The following is a 6,328-nucleotide window of genomic DNA, read 5'->3' as shown; positions in this document are numbered from 1 at the left end:
GATACAAAAAGATTCTAACCAAATAAAAACCTAAAAAGCAACAAAGTAAGAAATGCGAGACAAAACTATATGAAAAAAGTACAAATTATGCGTTAGTGAAACGTTGGCACACGCGTGTATCTATATGTATCTTTGAGGAATGTTGAAATGATCGAACGTTGAGGTTTCACAAAAAATAAGAAGAAATAGTTACGCACAGAACAAGATATCGTTATGTTAAAACAAATATGGCCTTCAAGGTGAAATATATTTGTTTGCCGATACATTTAGCAGTATTTGGAGTTTTAATTAAGCTAAGAATTTTGCAACAATTATTACGTATTCTTTTAAATGTTTTTTAAATTAATTAACTTCAGTTTCTTAAAGTTTTTTCTTTAAAAAATTTAACAACTTAAAGATTACAACAACATTACATAGCAACTTCAGTTTGATCCATAACTTAATGTATGATGAATCATTGAACGTATAAAGGCGGTTTGGGAGGTGGAGTTTAAATGGAACACCTGGGCAAAGATGATAAATACTTTAACGTATCTTTGAGTTATAAAACAATTTATTTTATTTTTTTTTATTTATTTATTGTGGAAACAGCTTAAAAAGGTAAACACAATGCTTATGATTGTTATACTCTTGATACACATTCAAGATTAATTTTTAATGTTATACAGAAGTATGATGACTAAATAATTTATACCAAAAAATGACAATTATTTTTGCAGACTAATTTATTTAGTACAAATTATGATGATGTTATCTCCTACAAATTAACATACACTTCTTAAAGAGAAGAAAAGAGAAATTATGTATGCCTTCTTCATTGCTTTGATGATAATAATTTTGGCTTGGATTTAGAAAAAGAGATCAGGTCATATAACTTAATAATACACAATAAAACTACTTCAATACATTTTTATTTAAGATAATAATGAAGTAATATTTGCTACGTTCTTAAAGTTGAACTGGAAGTTGATAGTGTTTAATTAGCTAGAAAGCTTTTTTGATTTCAGATGTTTTGTAGTTTAGTTGAGAGAGGGGGTAGGTGTATTAGAACTAACCGTATCCACTGATATATGTTTCCACATAACTGATTTTCAAACTTAAGATACTATAAAATATCTGGATTTAGATAAACCTGGAGAGTGGCAAAACAATTACTCAGTTATCTTATCATTGAACAGTAAAGCGCATGATATACAGGAATTGCAATGCGAAATTGTGTGAAAATGGATCAAGTTAGAATTTTGATATTTGAACTTATCAGAACATATAACACTTGATTGGCAATACAAGAATTGGTACAATTCCTGTTGGTCCGGTTAAAAATGTAATCATCATATCAAGCTTTGTTTGCAACTAACAAAAAGTTATAGGACCGGTACAAGGACTGCTAAGAGATATTCTATACCAGAGTCAACGCACCTTACCAGCTTGGCAGCGAGTTGTTTTATAATATATCTGCATAACTAGTAACCTGTATAAGAATTACCTTTAAAATGCTATTTAAGGAGTTACTATTTCGTCTACATGCGTTGACTAAGTTAAACGAAACATGGACATAGGAGGCGTCGATTCTCACTAGCATACCTGTTTCTTACTGTATTTGTATCCCGAGTAATTTAAATTAGAATTACCTTCAAGCTTCAACCTAAAGAGCTAATGTTTCGTTTATACTTGTGGAACAGATACAAGCTTCTGGCATAAAATCAATAGCTGATTGACTTAAATGGTGTAATATAATCATCTCTTTGTTCTTTAGCCTAACAAGATATTAACAGTTTGATATTATTCCTATTATTTAAAAATAATTTAATAATTCTTTGAATAAAAAAATTGAATGACTCATTTAAGGAAAAATATTTCCGTTGAATTGTTAATTGACTTAACATTTATTAACAAAATTTGTAATGCATTCACTTTTAAAATTCCAGAGTCAACTTACAACAGATTAAACAACATTAACAAATCACCCCACGCTGCAGTACAACAAAGCGCAGTTTAAATGGTTAGCTTCTACAAATGTGGCTACTCTATGCCACAATTCTATTAATTAAGCTCTATACTTCCGGTTGGTAGATGCCATAAATAGTATCCACTCTACTGAGTCAAGTGTTGTCATATCAAATAGCGATTTGAATTGAGTGTATGAGTGCTTTTGTTTTAACACATTTAACTATAATTGAACGTCAATAAATCAACTTTTATTTGTGTAATTATTTAATTAAAAAATTAAGTAAATTAAGTTTTTCTTTAAAAAGTGTAGGTTGAAGATATTCAATTTAATTCTATCATAAGCCATATATAGTTGAAATTAATTGGTACCTTAAAGGCCGTTAAAGCAGTTTAGCTTAAATATTTTTTAAAATTTCTCAACTAATGAAAAAACAATAAATTTTTCAAAATAAGCTACTGTTAGGATCGGACAATATAAGGAAATCTATAAAAATAAATAAAAAAAATTAATACAGTAATCCCCCCCTTAACGCGGTACCCTTATAACGCATTTTCATATTAAGCGATTTCAATCTCTCGTATAACACAGGCATTTCTCCATATAACGCGGGGATTTGTACAGTTCGTAATCAGCTTCGCGTACCTTTGCTCGTCTGTATACGGGGTATACGGGAATATCCGGAACCAATCTACCGCGTTATGGGGAGATTACTGTATTTCTAACTAAAACGTGTTTAATGAAAACTTTAAATTTTATAAATGTATATATCCATAATTTTTAATAATTTTTTTACTTAGAAAAGCTCTATAAACTACGTACAGAGACCAAGTAAGCGAAGCCAAGTGTAAACAATGAAATTGTGGACTGGACAAAATTGTCACATTAGCTGTTTATGGTTAAGAGCATATATTGCATAAACGTAGCGAAACTGTTAGTGTTTGTGGACTCAAACATAAAAATATTTCATTTTTGGCCATTATTCTGGATTGTGTAGTTGCTCAACATAAACAAATTAATGATTTCGAAAAAAATTTAGTAGAAACGAAATTAAATGGGAACAACGCGAGCATGAAAGCAAACACGTTCCTTAAGCATGTTTGGCATTCGTTCTAATCGGAATTGCGGTTTAACAGACACGATAATTAGTTCGCTCCGTCATATAAACAGCATTGCGTTTTTTTTTTTTGCAATTTTTGTATTTTTATAAAGTTTTTAATAAGTTTGTTTACCTAACATAACTGCAATAAAAAGGTTTAAATATATTTCGTCTTTATCAACAGAAAAGAACAAAAGTCCGATAAGATTGAAATCAAATGACTCAGTTTTATTTATCTTAAGAACAATGAAGATAATTTTTGATTTTGTTCTACATATTTACAAGCTTTCAACTTCTAAATTATAGTCTAGTTTCAACTTGATTTCATTTAAATTTTTAAAAAGCACGTACGACAAATTATTATTCAATAGAAAATTACAACACAACAAAAAAATGTCGCAAAATTAAGTTTGCATCGCATATCATGTTCACTTTAGACTAATTTTTTGAAAAAAACTACTTGTTATTCAAACACTTTTAAAAAAAATTATTCCTTTAATATTATATATGAAGATTTCATTGAATAAGGAACTATTGATAGTATTCGGCAGCTGTAATGGCCCTCGTATCCTACCAGGTAATATTCAAACTGGTATGGGAGTGCATTGATAAGCTGAACATATTCGGCTGAAACAATCAGGTGCACCTCATATGAACTGCGGGACATGCTGTCATCCAAGGCGGCAATGAAATGGCAGAGAAACTTGCAAGAAGAGGCGCGGCTTCAAGAATGATAGGCCCAGAACTATTCTGTGGTCTAGGCAAAGGAACTCTATCCATACTTATGAGCAGCGCTGAGGAAAAAGAAAAACAACTGTATTGAGAAAAGCCACCAAGACCATCAGAATCTAAAATGCTTTTAGGGACTTACAACCTAGAACGCTTCAAAGATTGCATAACACAATTAAAAAGTAACTATGGTAAAGACCGGTCACTGTCGATTGAATTATCACCTATCGAAGTTAGGTATTCAATCCAACTCAGACTGTAGATACTGTAGCGAAGAGAGAGAAACTGCATACCATGTGCTTGGGAAGCGCCCGAGGTTTCGGAAGAAACATCTAGGAGACTATTTCATGGATCATAAGGACCCAAGACTATAAAAGATAGGTTCTATATTGTTTTTCATTAAAGAAATCGGAGAATTGGAGAAACACTCTTATCTGACTAAGGGGCACAATAGATCTTTTAGGTTGCAATGCACAATTCCTTCGTTTCAATAATAATAAAGGTATTCTACGTTTTTAAAGTAAAATAAAAAACATTTTCTTTTCGCCATAGACGCGTCACTTTCGGCAAGAAAAAACTAACATTAGAAAGACATTTTCTTTTTTTATTTTAAAAGCAATTGTATTAGCAAATATTGACTTTTTGTTTTAGCCATCATCAATTATTTTCCGACAATTTCGGGATTTATCCTTGAAAATCTTTAGAGTCCTCTTACATAGACATATTGAATAATAAGAGTTATGTTTCGCACTAGAAATGTATCATAGAAAAGATCCTTTTAGACTAATAGCAGTAGTTACTGGCTTTTGTCATATTAGAAAGTAGAGGGTCTAAATGCCAATCTGTTAGAGTATACTATACCCACTGTCTGTGTTGCAACCACATTGAGAAAAAGGATCTATATAACATTTTCTCTGTACATGCCCTAGATAAACCGGGTTCTTCAACTATCTTGTAGAGCTGAAGATAATTACAATCACGAGTTTTTAGTGTTTTCTAAACCAAACACAATGGATCTTATCATGCTATTCAGACCTACAATCACATAATTATTAAGTAACGAAGATGTGGCAATGAAATAGTTTAAAAACGCTATTTGGGCTCATGGAGAGTCACAACTATAAGCACGCATATAAGCAAAACTGTAGCTTTATATAGCGGCTACATATCAATCTACTTCTATATAAAAATAGAGTGTTATTATAATAATAGTATTATAATAATTGTAATATTTTTATAGTATTATTATCATAGAATAATAATAATATACCATTATCTTTATAAATATATATTTGTATACCTTACAAAACCGTTATGATATTGATATAGGATATAATTGAGGTAGTTAAGAAGTTACATTAAAGTATCTGTTTGTGTGGCATTCATTACATTCAAATCAAAACTGTATTATAGATCTTTTTCACGTGAATTACAAACAACTTGTGCAATTTATATACCGTCTCTGCATAGCGTATAAAAATAGTTGAAAACTTTTATTATAGTAAGTCTATATATTTAAAACAAACATTAAAATGCTAAGCAACCATTTTTGCAAGCAAAAGCAAAACAAAGGCATTAGATTTTAAAAATATATATATTATAGGTATTTAAGTAAAAATTGCTAACAATTTAAGTTTAATTTTAGATATAAGTTTAAAAATAATTTTAACAAACGCAATAAGTTTGAAAATTATAGATTTTCTATATACGGCCGCTTAAGTACGACGATGCCATATTTACATCACCATCACTGTAGGCAATTAAGTATAAATACAATAGGGTTTCAATTATACGATACTGTTCAAACAGAAGGGTGTTCTGGTAGAATTTCCGGTGCATTACACATTAATTGAACGTTTCCCGCAATCACTTACCCCTGCCGAAAAGTTGCATAGAATTTGTTGACAATTGCGTGCTGGAAGGCAATCGTAACAAATTGCATTTGAAGGTGCAAGTGGGGGGTTAGTTTCGACAATGTACGTGTAAAAGCAAAAATCGACTTTACAATAGTTAAAGTTTGTTTATCTTTATCGGTTTTTTAACAACATATGGTTACTATAGTAATCACACGTTTATACCAGTAAGTTTTTCATACGAAAACTTCGAAACGGCTATTTCTATTTATATAAACTTAGTTTCGAAACATAAAAAAATGAGAAGGTTATAATGAATATTAAATATAAAAATAATTCCATCAAATTTCATAAATCAATTGAGTCATAAAACAAACAAAAAATATAGGCAATTTTAATTAAATCCTATTTGTGCAGCTGTACTATTTCTGCCTATATTTTGTGTACCGAAAGGTAATTCTTCAGAGAAATATAGTTATGTTAAAAAAGGTAAATCAACACACACCTTCACAAATATATGTTTGTATAAAGATACTTAATTATCAGAATAGTTTAAATGACACATTTTTGAATTATGCTGTACAAGACAACCACAGTGGCTTAATTATCAAACACTTAATAGAGAGAGATTCTCGTATGCACTAACGTATATTAAAGCCATTTTTATTTAAATAACAATGCGGGTGGGTAGTTTGTTAA

Source organism: Teleopsis dalmanni, chromosome 1 (genome assembly GCF_002237135.1).
Source record: "Teleopsis dalmanni isolate 2A chromosome 1, ASM223713v2, whole genome shotgun sequence".
Lineage (NCBI taxonomy): Eukaryota > Metazoa > Arthropoda > Insecta > Diptera > Diopsidae > Teleopsis > Teleopsis dalmanni.
The sequence above is the reverse complement of the archived record's forward strand: the minus strand, read 5'-3'. Positions refer to the sequence as shown.